This window comes from Salvelinus fontinalis, chromosome 7, assembly GCF_029448725.1.
Source record: "Salvelinus fontinalis isolate EN_2023a chromosome 7, ASM2944872v1, whole genome shotgun sequence".
Classification (NCBI taxonomy): Eukaryota; Metazoa; Chordata; class Actinopteri; order Salmoniformes; family Salmonidae; genus Salvelinus; species Salvelinus fontinalis.
This window is the reverse complement of record NC_074671.1, coordinates 22,596,170-22,612,057: the sequence shown is the minus strand read 5'-3', so window position 1 is coordinate 22,612,057 and position 15,888 is coordinate 22,596,170. Positions and strand designations below refer to the sequence as shown.

Genomic DNA, 15,888 nt, shown 5'->3' with positions numbered 1-15,888 from the left:
ATAGTTTGGGATTTCAAAAGTCAGGGCTGACTGAAAAAGTTGAGTGACATACCAATGAGTCAAGGCATTCCATCAAACGATTTGTCAATGAAATGTGAAGAGAAAGAAAGAAAACAATCCTTTTGGCTTGTGTTGCTGAGTAAGTGAGAGGTGAGCACGAGGGAATTCACACACACACACACTCACACTGACAGGATGGGGGGGGGGGGGGTAAGGTTACTGTGGCTGCCATTGAAAACAGTTTTTCACCTGCCAGAGCAAATCTGGGATTATGCCAAACTCACAGGTAGTGTGAGCGGAGCACTGCACCCAGCTGGGGACAACAGGCTCTCCTAATGCAAATAGTGTTAATACACAGTCCCCGAGCATATTATGTGCTGAGCAGTGAAACCTGCCTTCCTCCGCCGGCTACCTACACTACCTGTGGGACTGGAATTAGAGGGGCGAGAAACCACATACACATGCACGTATGAACACACACACACATGCATGCACACACAGACAAGAGTGGGCACATACGCACACACAGGTACACACGCACAAACACAGTCCTTGGAGCGGCGGCGGTGCATTTCACACTCCTGCTGTTTAACATAGCCCCACTGGGGAACGCCTGCGAAACAATGCTAGAGAGAAACCAACCAGGGCCTCACCGCTTCCCGACCTGTCGGTTGATCCCGCCAGTCATTCCAAGGCATGTGTATTAGCCAATTATGTCACTCAGGATCTGCTCTATCTGCATCCTCTGTCAGGGCCAAATAACAACACCGCTACCACCACCACCATCACTACAAAACTACCACCACCACGACCACTGCTATTACCACCACCACCCCTACTACCACCACCACCCCACCGCTACTATCACCACCACCCCTACTACCACCACCACCCCCACCGCTACTACCACCACCACCACCCCTACCACCACCACGACCACTACTACCACCACCACCACCATCACTACAAAACTACCACCATCACTACAAAACTACCACCACCACCACCATCGCTATTACCACCACCACCCCTACTACCACCACCACCGCTACTACCACCACCACCACCACCGCTACTACCACCACCACCCCTACCAACACCACCATCACTACAAAACTACTACCACCACCACCATCACTACAAAACTACCACCACCACCACCACCGCTTTTACCACCACCACCACCACCCCTACCACCACCACGACTACCACCACCACCACCATCGCTATTACCACCACCACCCCTACTACCACCACCACCCCCACCGCTACTACCACCACCACCCCTACCACCACCACTGCTACCACCACCACCAACACCACCACCCCTACCACCACCATCACTACCACCACCACCACCACCGCTACTACCACCACCATCACTACAAAACTACCACCACCACCACCCCTACTACCACCACCACCACCGCTACTACCATCACCACCACGACCACTGCTACCACCACCACCACTACTACCACCACCACCACCACCGCTACTACCACCACCACCACCACCGCTACTACAACCACCACCCCTAATACCACCACCACCCCTACCACCACCACCACCACTATTACCACCACCAACACCCTTACTACCACCACCGCTACCACCACCACCACCACCACCACCGTTACTACCACCACCACCACCACTACCACTGTTACTACCACCACCACCGCTACTACCACCACCACCACTACTACTATCACCACCACCGCTACTACCACCATCACCCCTACTACCACCACCACCACCGCTACCACCACCACCACCCCTACTACCACCACCACCCCTACCACCACCACCACCACTATTACCACCACCAACACCCTTACTACCACCACCGCTACCACCACCACCACCACCACCACCGTTACTACCACCACCACCACCACTACCACTGTTACTACCACCACCACCGCTACTACCACCACCACCACTACTACTATCACCACCACCGCTACTACCACCATCACCCCTACTACCACCACCACCACCGCTACCACCACCACCACCCCTACTACCACCACCACCACCACCACCACCCCTGCTACCAACACCACCACCCCTACTACCACCACCACCACCACCACCGCTACTAACACCACCACCGCCACCAACACCACCACCGCTACCAACACCACCACCACCACCGCTAACACCACCGCTACTACCACCCCTACTACCACCACCACCACCACCACTACCACCACCACTACCACCACCACCACCACCACCACCGCTACTACCACCATCACCCCTACTACCACCACCACCACTACCACCACCACCACCACCACCACCGCTACTACCACCATCACCCCTACTACCACCACCACTGCTACCACCACCACCAACACCACCACCCCTACCACCACCATCACTACCACCACCACCACCACCACTACCACCACCACCACCACCACCACCACCGCTACTACCACCATCACCCCTACTACCACCACCACCGCTACTACCACCACCACCACCACCCCTACTACCACCACCACCACCACCGCTACTACCACCACCACCACCACCGCTACTACCACCACCACCACCACCACCGCTACTACCACCACCCCTGCTACCAACACCACCACCACCGCTACTGACACCACCACCGCCACCAACACCACCACCGCTACCAATACCATCACCACCACCACCGCTAACACCGCCGCTACTACCACCACCACCCCTACTACCACCATCACCACCACCCCTACTACCACCACCACCACTACCACCGCCACCCCTACTACCACCACCACCACCACCACCGCTACTAACACCACCACCACCGCTACCACCACCCCTACTACCATCACCACCACTACCACCACCACCACCCCTACTACCACCACCGCTACCACCACTACCACCACCTCTGCTACTACCACCACCACCCCTACTACCACTGTACCACCACATCACTACCACCACCACCGCTACTACTGTACAACCATCAACGCTACTACTGTACAACCACCATCACTACTACTACTGTACCCCCACCATCACTACCACCACCACCACTACTACTGTACCACCACTACCGCTACTACTGTACCACCACCATCACTACCACCGCTACTAATGTACCACCACCATCACTCCGACCACCACCACCACTACTACTGTACCACCACCATCACTACCACCACCACCACCACTACTACTGTACTACCACCATCACCACTACTACTGTACCACCACCATCACTACCACCACCACCACCACTACTACTGTACCTCCACCATCACTACCACCACCACCACTACTACTGTACCACCACCATCACTACCACCACTACTACTGTACCACCACCATCACTACCACCACCACCACCACTACTATTGTACCTCCACCATCACTACCACCACCACCACTACTACTGTACCTCCACCATCACTACCACAGCCACCACTACTACTGTACCACCACCACTACTACTGTACCACCACCATCACTACCACCACCACTACTACTGTACCACCACCATCACTACCACCACCATCACCGCTACTACTGTACCACCACCACTACTACTGTACCACCACCATCACTACCACCACCACCACCACTACTACTGTACCACCACCATCACTACCACCACCATCACCGCTACTACTGTACCACCACCACTACTACTACTGTACCACCACCATCACTACCACCACTACTACTGTACTACCACCATCACCGCTACTACTGTACCACCACCACTACTACTGTACCACCACTATCACTACCACCACCACTACTACTGTACCACCACCATCACTACCACCACCATCACCGCTACTACTGTACCACCACCACTACTACTGTACCACCACCATCACTACCACCACCACCACTACTACTGTACCACCACCATCACTACCACCACCATCACCGCTACTACTGTACCACCACCATCTCTACCACCACCACCACTACTACTGTACCACCACCATCACTACCACCACCATCACCGCTACTAATGTACCACCACCACTACTACTGTACCACCACCATCACCACCACCACCACTACTACTGTACCATCACCACTAATACTGTACCACCACCATCACCGCTACTACTGTACCACCACCATGACTACCACCACCACCACTACTACTATACCACCACCATCACTACCACCACCATCACCGCTACTACTGTACCACCACCACTACTACTGTACCACCACCATCACTACCACCACCATCACCGCTACTACTGTACTACCACCACTACTACTGTACCACCACCATCACTACCACCACCACCACTACTACTGTACCACCACCATCACTACCACCACCATCACCGCTACTACTGTACCACCACCACTACTACTGTACCACCACCATCACTACTACTGTACCACCACCACTAATACTGTACCACCACCATCACCGCTACTACTGTACCACCACCATGACTACCACCACCACCACTACTACTGTACCACCACCACTACTACTGTACCACCACCATCACTACCACCACCACCACCACCACTACTACTGTACCACCACTACTGTACCACCACCATCACTACCACCACCACCACCACCACTACTACTGTACCACCACCATCACTACCACCACCATCACCGCTACTGTACCACCACCATCACCCCCACTACCACCACCACCACTACTACTGTACCACCACCATCACTACCACCACCACCACTACCACCACCACCACTACTACTGTACCACCACCACTACTGTACCACCACCATCACTACCACCACCACTACTACTGTACCACCACCATCACTACCACCACCACCACTACTACTGTACCACCACCATCACCATCACCGCTACTACTGTACCACCACTACTACTGTACCACCACCATCACTACCACCACCACTACTACTGTACCACCACCATCACTACCACCACCACCACCACTACTACTACTGTACCACCACCACTAATACTGTACCACCACCATCACCGCTACTACTGTACCACCACCATGACTACCACCACCACTACTACTACTGTACCACCACCACCACTACTACTGTACCACCACCATCACTACCACCACCACCACTACTACTGTACCACCACCACCACTACCACCACTACTACTGTACCACCACCACTACTACTGTACCACCACCATCACTACCACCACCACCACTACTACTGTACCACCACCATCACTACCACCACCACCACTACTACTGTACCACCACCATCACTACCACCACCACCACCGCTACTACTGTACCACCACCATCACCGCTACTACTGTACCACCACCATCACCATCACTACCACCACCACTACTACTGTACCACCACTACTACTGTACCACCACCATCCCTACCACCCCCACTACCACCACCACTGCTACTACCACCACTACCACCGCTACCACCTCCGCTACAACCCCCACCACCCCTAATACCACCACCACAACCGCTACTACCACCACCACAACCGCTACCACCACCACCACCACCACAACCGCTACTACCACCACCACAACCGCTACTACCACCACCACCACTACAACCACCGGTACAACCACCACCACCACCATCACCATCGCTACTACCATCACTACCACCACCATCACTGCTACTACCACCATCATTGCTGCTGCTGCTCTGGGGTAAATATGACTAACGGAGATGGTGGCCCCGGCGTGGTGTATGTGAACATGTGTTCCCGGAGCGTCACACATCTGCAGAGGGAGATGGGGGATGTGGGGGAGGGGGTGCATGGGTTTGTGGGATGCGTGGTTAATTTGAGCTGCGGGTTCAGACAGGGACGGAGGGGTAAAGGGGTTGGAGGGGGTGGTGTGTGTGAAGTGTGAATGCCCTGTCATTCTGCCTTTGCGCCAGGCTGGCCTAATGAATTCCTCCCTGGGCCCTCCATCCGCGGCGGCTAATTTCACCTGACACTGCCTCGCTGCTGACAAGCACAGCCTCGCCGCCAATCAGCATGCATCAGACTCAATCAGAGAGGGGCCCTGTGAGATGCCCCAACACCTACTCTATAGATCTATTACTCTCCATCCTACCCCCAACACTGAGCAGAATCACCCCACCGTGGGCACCTGATCTGGGGCAGAGAGAGGGGAACAGAGGGGACGGTTGGCACTATCCCTTGACTGACCTCCAGGTGCTAAGCGGTCGGTCTGACAGTGGTGTCAGCTCTGTCACACCTGAGGGATGGCAGGTTATCAACACCAGCACAAACACAAACTCCAGCCTCCACCCAGAAAGGTTCTCAACCCTTCTCCTCTCTTCTCTCATCTCCACTCCGCTGTTGACAAAGCCCTATCTTCGGGGCGAAATGACAGGATCAAAAGTCCTGTTGATGTCCCTGTTCATGGTGTTGCCCTCCTTTGCACGCTTCACATCGGTTTCTTTAAAACCCTCGTCCACGGTCGCCCAGTCTTCCACTGCCGAGTGACTTCCTCTCTAACTCAGCTCAAGCAGCTCCAAACAAACAGAGGCTGTGCAACAGATGGTGTCGGACTTAAACCAGGAACAGGAAACGAAGCCAAAGCATTTGGATGCCAGTTATGGTCAAAACACTCTCTCTTTCTGTGCCGCCCGTTTCATTGACTTGGCTGGAGCTCTGCAGTCAGCCTTCCCTTTTATGACACGTTTTGGCGGAACATGCCGGTCAGCTGTGCTTCCAAATATGTCTGTTTAATGTGGGGAGTGTGACAAAATAGATGATCTCCATCGTCTTTCATCATCCCTCATTTGGTCGTCAGCCTCTTAGAGATGTCGTATCCCGGGGGCGTGCAAAATGTCGCTCACTGCCATTCAGCGCGGAGTTGTTGTGATAAACAAATTGCAGGCTTTGTTGTTTACAGAGAGTACGATATTGAGAAATAGATGGTGCCTTTAGTTTTTGGTAAACAATTAATGGCGCTCCGAGTGGCCAAAAGTGCTTGCAGCCAAAACCATCTCTTGCCCGCAATGTTAGAAATGTGCAATTCGCACCATGTCAGGAATGAACATATTCAAATGTGTACAGCTATTAAATGGTAATTTACACAACAGATGAAGGCAAAGTGTGGTGCTTCATCAAAGAAATGGCCTGTATTTCAGTGTGAGGACTACGGCAGGAACAGGCCTCTGTTAAGTATTGAGTTAAGCACATAAAAGTTAAGTCAGCGCTGCTGTATCATTTAAAAGAAAACAACTATCCCTTTCACTCAAACTCATTAACATCAGACCCTGGTAGTGGTGGTGGTGCAGCTAAAAGTGTGCGGTTTCTTTGTGTTCTTTTCCAAATTACCTATCACAATGGCGTCCTCCACCCAAACTTCCTCACTACGTTTACGAGCAATGATGGAGAGAAAACAGCATCAGAAAACGAGCGAGTAATCTTCCAGGCAGATGGGCTCTGGTCTACGTCATAGGGGGCCTCGTTTACGGGATGACCATCTCACAGCACTCGACATATGGACGACAGCGGTGGAGCGTGTGCAGAGAGGCAGCGCTGGAGTCGTGGGACAAGGGAAAATGAAGCGCATCACTACTGTCTGTCTGCTGGAGGGAGAAGGAGCTAGTTCTAGGAGTGGGCCCACAGTTTGGTTCCATCACTTGCATGCTTGTGGTATTGGAGGAAGTCCCTAACTGGTATATTTCAGTTTAGCATTGGTTTCCTCTCACTCTTCAACCCTGTATGTTAAGAGCACGCTACTCTGTACTGTTTGATCTAAGCTTCCCTTTAAAGGTTCTCTAAGCTACAGCCCCTAAGTAAAGGTCCTAGCTACAGTAGCGTACTAGCTACAGCCCCTAGGTAAAGTCCCTAGCTAGTGTACTAGCTACAGCCCCTAGGTAAAGGCCCGAGCTAGTGTACTAGCTACAGCCCCTAGGTAAAGGCCCTAGCTACAGTAGTGTACTAGCTACAGCACCTAGGTAAAGGCCCTAGCTAGTGTACTAGCTACAGCCCCTTGGTAAAGGCCCTAGCTAGTGTACTAGCTACAGCCCCAAGGTAAAGGCCTTAGCTAGTGCACTAGATACAGCCCCTATGTAAAGGCCCTAGCTACAGTAGTGTACTAGCTACAGCCCCTAGGTAAAGGCCCTAGCTACAGTAGTGTAATAGCTACAGCCTCTAGGTAAAGGCCCTAGCTAATGTACTAGCTACAGCCCCTAGGTAAAGGCCCTAGCTAGTGCACTAGCTAAAGCCCCAAGGTAAAGGCCCTAGCTACAGTAGTGTACTAGCTACAGCTCCTAGATAAAGGCCCTAGCTACAGTAGTGTACTAGGTACAGCCCCTAGGTAAAGGCCCTAGCTAGTGTACTAGCTAAAGCCCCAAGGTAAAGGCCCTAGCTAGTGTACTAGCTACAGCCCCTAGGTAAAGGCCCTAGCTAGTGTACTAGCTACAGCCCCTAGGTAAAGGCCCTAGCTAGTGTACTAGCTACAGCCCCTAGGTAAAGGCCCTAGCTAGTGTACTAGCTACAGCCCTTATGTAAAGGCCCTAGCTACTGTACCTTAAGCGTCTTGAGGGTGTACATATTCCAGTGCCATCTCAGGTCGCTCCTTGGCAGGTTTCCCCTGTCACTAGTGCTCTGAAGGACCCCAAGAATGTGTCTTGCTGACATGACCGCAATGGAGACTAAAGGGAGAGATGGTCATCCCCGATTCTGCCTGAGCTGATGCTGGCTGACACAGTCAAAACACGGCTCACCGTCTTACCACTACGCCATGCGCCGCGGAAACGCATCAGGCCCTACCTGCACCGACGTGCCGAACACTCCACACAAACCCCATGTGACCAAGCAACCTGGTCTGTGTCAGCGGTGGTCATGTTACTCTGTGGTTTAAATGGATGATCGCTCCCAAGCATATTCTGGGTAGGTCTACAGTCAACGCCAATATCTGTGAAGCTGATGGGTAAGCTATTTCTTGAGTGAACATGTTAAATGACATAGAAACGCTAGGTATTCAAAATCTTTTTGCTGTTAAAACTAAGAAATGGAGAAAAAACTAAAACACAACACAGATACAATAGAAAACAGTGCAGAGAAGAGAGCATCTGCACAACAAAGTAGGGCATTGCCACTGTATTGTAGAACACTAGGCTAGTGTGTAATGGTTTTCAGCTCTCTGAATTGAGGCCACACTTTTAAGGTCAGCAAAGTGCAGGAAGTGCAGCGGGTTGCAGAATGTTGTCTGCACTTACAGGGCCACGCATTTCTAAACCTCACAGACGTCTAGTCCGAGGTCGACATCAGGGGAACAAATGGGAGCTGATGGCTCCGTTGTTCCGTGTCATCCTCCGTATTCTTTCGCCATACTATTTGGGGACGACAGTATTAAGCACAGCTGACATCATGTACATATATGCACAAAGGCTGAGAGGGGAGTTAAAAAGAAGACCGGCTCGTCCTAACATCCATTAAGACACAAGCTTCACTTATTCCAAACAATGTGATAAGCCCTGTTCCTGTTCCTTTATTATTGCCTTGCCCTGATTCCCCCCGCCTCCCCCTTACCCAGAGTGCTTCTGTGTGCCTGTACGGTTTCAGAACACCACTTTCACTTAGTTGACAGATTATTGTTTGGGTATCCCACGTCCGTCTTTCTTGCCTGTCTATTGTACACGCAACAACATAAGTTCGTAACGAGAGATCGGAAAGGAAATGCAATGTCCCTATTCCTTCTTATTCCTATATTAGGGATTTTTTTTGCCACATTCTTTTCAGGAATGCATTGTTTTAATGCAAATTATAAACCATAAAACCCAATACCCCATTCTGTTAAATTAATAGAATTACGAAAAAAATGTAATGATAGCAATTAAGTCTTGGAAATGCAAATTTTATAGTCAAGGACGATTACCTCATTTATAGCATGTGCTGGAATGATGCCAGACGAAGGTAATTTAGATCCCAGTTGCTCACGGTTACATCATGATGAATGTGCCGGGTATAGAGCCATCGTGTACCTGCAGTCACCCAGCCCTCCATCAGCGAGTAGGGAGGGAGGGGACGGATGAGAAAGACAAATGCTGAGGGACACTTCCCTAAAAACACCAATCCCAGCGAAAAAAAACGTGTTCAAACAAACAGAGAAAGTTTGGCGTTACATCTGCTATAAATGACAATGTGGAAGTAGTGAAGATTGTTCTGAGTTTAGAGGAAGTCTGAAGAGGGCACTGCTGCATTCCTCCCAAGTAGGGACTGCTTTATAATTATTGGTATGGCATGTACATACCTACCTCAACTACCTCGTATCCCTGCACATTGATATGGTATTGGCACTTCATGTATATAGCTTCATTCTTGTGTGCTTTTATCTTCTTATTTAACTCTGCATCGATGGGAACGAGATTTTAAGTAAGCATTTCACTGCAAGGTCTACACCTGTTGTATTCGGCGGATGTGACAAATAACATTTGATTTAATTATTTCCTTCGTAGAAGTATGCATAAAAAATACCACTTGTCCGCCTTGCCTATTTATTCCACAACAGAAAATATAAATAGAGGGCATGTCACAGCAAAGTTTTGAATGATAATAGATTAGACTCGGAGATAGGTTTGATTGAACAGAAATCAGAAAGACAATATTAAGTTAGACCTTTCCCCTACTATGCAGTGCCCTGTTAACCTGATGTTTATCACCTCAGATTAAAAATTGAGGGGCCCCGATGACATTTTAAAAAACGGCAGGATTTTTAAAAGGTACCAACGTTTGGATGCGTAAAATACTCACATTAGTTAATTATTTGAGACGACGGGCATAATGGAATGAATCTTTTATAAGGCCTAGCCTTCTTATGCCTCCCTCCCATCTAATGACTTAACATTTACATTTAGCACTCCCTTCTGCCAGGAGTGCACCATACCCCTCATGCCCCTCCCCTCATCAACAACCATTACGTTACAGCAGGTCACAACGTTGTGGAACGTTTGGATAGAAATAAACTACAAAGTTAAAATCGTCCTTTTCTAAATTGTAGAATAGAGAATCACATCAGTCCTATTCAAGACATTTCTATCACTAGTAAACGTTTGCCAAATAAACGTTCCCTTTGCTTGGACTGCAGAACAGAGGCTGTAGCAAATGGCATAGGACTGGAGGCTGGTGTTAGTGGCCAGCGTTAGTGTTAGGCCTTAATGCTGGGAGTCAACAGCCTGCAGTGACTGAGCCCCTCCGGCCATGCCTCGCACGCCTGCCAGAGGATGAAATAGTGAGACTATTACGGTGAAGTAGTAAACCTCCACACACTCAACGCACTATCATAATAGAATATTGATTCTATCCGAATCCAGGGCCCTCTGTCCTCGGATGGGGAGAGCACTAAAGGTCATTTGGTGGGGGACAATAATAGACATGTTGCCGAGCACTGGGGATTATTGTGTTAATGTGTGTTAGAAATAGGCTATACACTACAGTACTGTACGTATTCTATGGAAGGTGCAAACATGAAAGTAACGTGACCATGGACTTGATGCCATATTTGATACTTCTTTATTTGTGCTTCTCCATTCTTCTCCTCTATTTACAAACATGATTTTGCTACTATTAGTAGTACTTTTGCAAAGTGCATTCGGGAATGATTAGAAAAACAGAAGTAAACACACTCAGGTAAGTCAATAGAGAAGTGTTATATTCTTTGTGTCACTTACAGCACCTAGAGAATATCCAACATTTTGACCTTCACTGTCCCACATTTCTTCTTGTTCATTACTATTCCAGTTTTTGCAAACCTGCATCTGTCTCATCCGCCGTAAGTAACAGAGAAGCAATCGCAACCATTAATTGTTGATCAGGGCAAAAGCGCCTTTGGAAAAGCGCCAAAGGAAAACGATGACAAATAACCACACCATGCGAACAGCAGTACAAATTTCACCACGAGCATGAGACGTTTATGCTTGATTGGAGCAATTTAATGTTATTTTTGAACATTTATTTTTTACAAATCCTATGAGGACAGTTAAGAAAATTACTTTTTAATCATCTAAGGAGCCGCTGTGCCTTGTCTCTCCAGATGACTCTGTGCTGAAGACTTTCCGCCATTAGGATCCAGCGGCCGTTCTTCGCAAACGGAAAAGTCCTACTTGGGAAAGTCGTGGTTAAGAACAGTAATATTTAGGGAGACAGTCTAAGTTGAAGAAATGTTTTAGTCAACATAGTTAGGATTAGGAGTAGTTTTATGATGAGGCCCAAAACTCTGGCATCCATCTTTGCCAACCAGTAATGTACACCCCACACCTTCCCTCTCAAGGGGCCCAGGAAGGTATGCATCACTAGCCATAGTGACATGCACAATACATTAGGAAATTGAATAATCCCTAACGTGACATTATAGCCCGCACAAACTTAATGATGAATTCTCTTTTTCCAGGCATTTGGAAATATATTCATGAAATTTCAATGTCCAATGAAACAAGTCATCTTTTAACCAGAGCACAAATATGACACATCATTGCTCATTTCTCTTTACGGCCAAGGCGTTATTTTAGTCAAATAAATACTCATTTGTCTTGTTTGTTGTGTTTTTCTCCGCCTTCACGCCACACAGGTCGAGGTTTTTGTTGGAGACCAAATGAAACTGCCATTGTAAGAATCAATTTGATGAGTCTTGTATATACTCTCTACTCAAAGTAATGTGATATTGATTGGTTCCCTCTGACATACTACTCCTCTCTGAGCGAGGATGATTATTGGCTTTTGACAAATTCCAGCGCAATCGTTTCTTTTTTCCTTTGTTTCCCTGCGCCAGTGCCACAGCTGAATCAAACTGAACTTGAATGTGTTTTCCAGTGTTTTGATCACACAAAGGGTCACATATATCACCATATTACCACTGTTCTTATCAATAAACAGTAGCATGCCTTCCAAATAAAATCTAAATCTAATCATTCAACATCTGACTACATCAAAAGTTACACAACGAGATTTGCATTCAAATACATGCAATTCTAGACAGGCATCTCACAGGAACACACAGGCGCAACGCTAAGTTATTACATTTCATATTTTGCAAAGCATTGTGGACATAGCACTGCAAAACTAATACATTATTAAAATACCATATCACCCTCTCCTGTCTGCGCTGGTTATGGATGACAATAAAACAGTCCCAGTTCTGAATCAAAGTGACATGGACCAAAGCAATCATATCCACTGATCTTAATGTGGCCCCCGTGATGAAGCATGGTGGTGCAGGGGCCGGGGAGGGGCCCCGGATCACCTCAGTCACTATTGATTAGTGTGTGTAATAAAGAGAGCGAGACAGTTGGCCCCACTGTGGACATGGCTCACTTGGCAACTGCTTTAACAAGGAGCTGGGGGGGGGAGGTTCTACTGAGAGGAGAGGTGTTGGGATGGTGTGTATGTATGGGAGAGATCTAAAGCACTAAATATGCCGATCTGTACATTTTGTGTGTATATGCCTATGGGTGTCTACAGAAATTAATACATGAGTGTGTGTGTGTGTGTGTGTGCAGGATCATGTGTGTGTGTATGAGCAAGGTGGATACATATGTGTGTTTGTGTGTGTTCGTGTGTGTGTGTGCTGCAGGCAGCATTCCCCTCTGCGCCGTGCACATGAAAACACCTCACACATGAGGGGCTTGTGCATGGAAAAATCAATAGGTTGGTGATAGAAATATGCTGGAGTCATTCCCCAGGTGAGAGATTGATCTGAGCTCCACTGAGGTTCTCTGTCCAAACTCCAAATAATGGTTAGAGGCCAGCGACCCCAAAAACTCCCCCCATTCTACTGATAATTATGGCCTTAACCTTTCCTGTGACCAGCCTGGGCCTTACAGCACTGGACCAAGCATTACAGTAAATAGACCATGTACTGGGTTACATGAAATCTAAGTAATAAAATACTATATAGCTATATAAATTGAGTGTACAAAACATTAACACCCCCCCCCCCCCCCCCCGCCCTCAGAACAGCCTCAATTCGTTAGGGCATGGACTCTACAAGGTGTCGAAAACGTTCCACAGGGATGCTGGCCCATGTTGACACCAATGCTTCCCACAGTTGTGTCAAGTTGGCTGGATGTCGTTAGGATCCAATCAAATTGTATTTGTCACATGCGCCGAATGCAACAGTTTGAAGTTGACACAAACCATTGTGCCTGGCACCTACTACCATAGCCCGTTCAAAGGCACTTAACTATTTTGTCTTGCCCATTCACCGTCTGAATTGCACAATCCATGTCTCAACTGTCTTAAAAATCCTTCTTTAACATGTCTCCTCCCCTTCATCTACACTGATTGAATTGGATTTAACCGGTGACATCAATAAGGGATCGTAGGTTTCACCCGGATTCACCTGGTCAGTCTATGTCCTGGAAAGAGTTTTGTCAACTCAGTGTACATTGACTAACACTTATGGAGAATGTATGTGAGGGATATCATGAAGGCTTGTAATGTACATCAAGTAAAACTGTGGTGTGTCTCTTTTTCCATGCTGGCTCCTTCACTTTCTTTGTTGATGTTTGTCTCTCGTTCACTCAGGCCTGGCAGGGGAAAAATGCAAGCTGTCGTTGCAGAGCGGGGCTGATGAATACGGGGCGACAGCCAAGCCGCGGCGGCAGCATTAGCTAGCGTGAGTGTTTTTAATTGCTCAACTATGGGCATTCGGTCCAGGTTTCGACATGCCACTGCACCGTCTACTGAAAATATGGCCTCCCTGACAAGCCTGTCATTGTACATAATTATGTGGAGGGAGTCGAAAGAAAATACTTTATGCAAAAAATGTGGCGGGGATGCAGTGGATTCATTAATACTCTACCGTCCGTTTGAAAAAACACGAGAAAAAAGCTACTGGTGTCATCTAACAGTATTCCCAAGAAGAAAAGATAACACTAAATTGAACTGCGTTGTTTCTCCTTCATCACGGGCTGCTACTGCGGTGAACACAATCTATCATTACCTCGCCGTATCAGTAGAAACGGGCCCATTTTGAGTGATGACTTTCCTACAGGAACTAACAGCTGTATGTGCAAATCATGCATATAAATCAATTACCGGGGCCTATGTACTTTAAATGCACCCATTAATTAAGCAATGTCAGATACAATGAACCGTGAAGTTCATTACATTTTTAGCATTCAAACGCTGGGATTATTTGAGGAGGAGAGGATGTTATACCTAATGATTAACGCTAGTTGTGTGAAGCAGGGTAGCTGCCAGCTAGCCTTCAGTAGAAATGTTAGTACACTAGAAACAGATCTCAACAGCTTCCTCAGCAGAATGAGAGAGAGGAGTGAGAGGACGGATGAGAGTTGATCAAAAGGAAGATAAACAAACAGGGATGGTCGTGTGGTTTACATGCCCACATCCAAGGATTCACAGAAAGACAAGACAGGATACATGCATCTCTGCCCAGTCAAGTGTGTCGAGCCATGTGACCCCAGCTCCTCTCACGTGTGGCGTGCAAGTGTGTGTGTGGTATGCGAGCTTTCACATATGTGTGTGTCTGTCTGTATGTGTGTGTGTGTGTGTGTGTGGCATGAGAGTTTGTTTGTTTGTGTGTGTGTTTGTGTGTGGCATGCGAATGTGTGTGTGTGCCGAGCTTGGCCCTGTTTTTCGTGCCAGGCTGCAGTTTTGTTCAAGTCGCTGTGAGATGACAGGGGGGGACATGGGGAGAAAAGGAGAGAGAGCCGGTCGGTCCCAGCTGCCTGCATTAAGCAATGACCTCTGCATAATGAAAGATGGTGAGAACATTTCCTAGTCATTACAAGGTTCCACGTTGTGACACGATTTGCATATTCATATATTTCTTTCCTCCCTAGCTATTTCTTTCCCCCTGTGAGCAGGACATCTGCCTCCGCCACTCTGGAAATAAATAAAGAATTAAATAAATACATTTAAAAAAAACACTCGATCCATCCAGATGCTTGCAACTCTTCAAAAATAC

The 15,888-nt window shown here is 48.5% G+C and overlaps 1 pseudogene; it reads left to right on the top strand.

The window, feature by feature from the left end:
* The first annotated feature begins 870 nt into the window (after window positions 1-870).
* LOC129858833 (basic proline-rich protein-like) lies at window positions 871-2,887 on the top strand (annotated as a pseudogene).
* The last annotated feature ends 13,001 nt before the right edge of the window (window positions 2,888-15,888 follow it).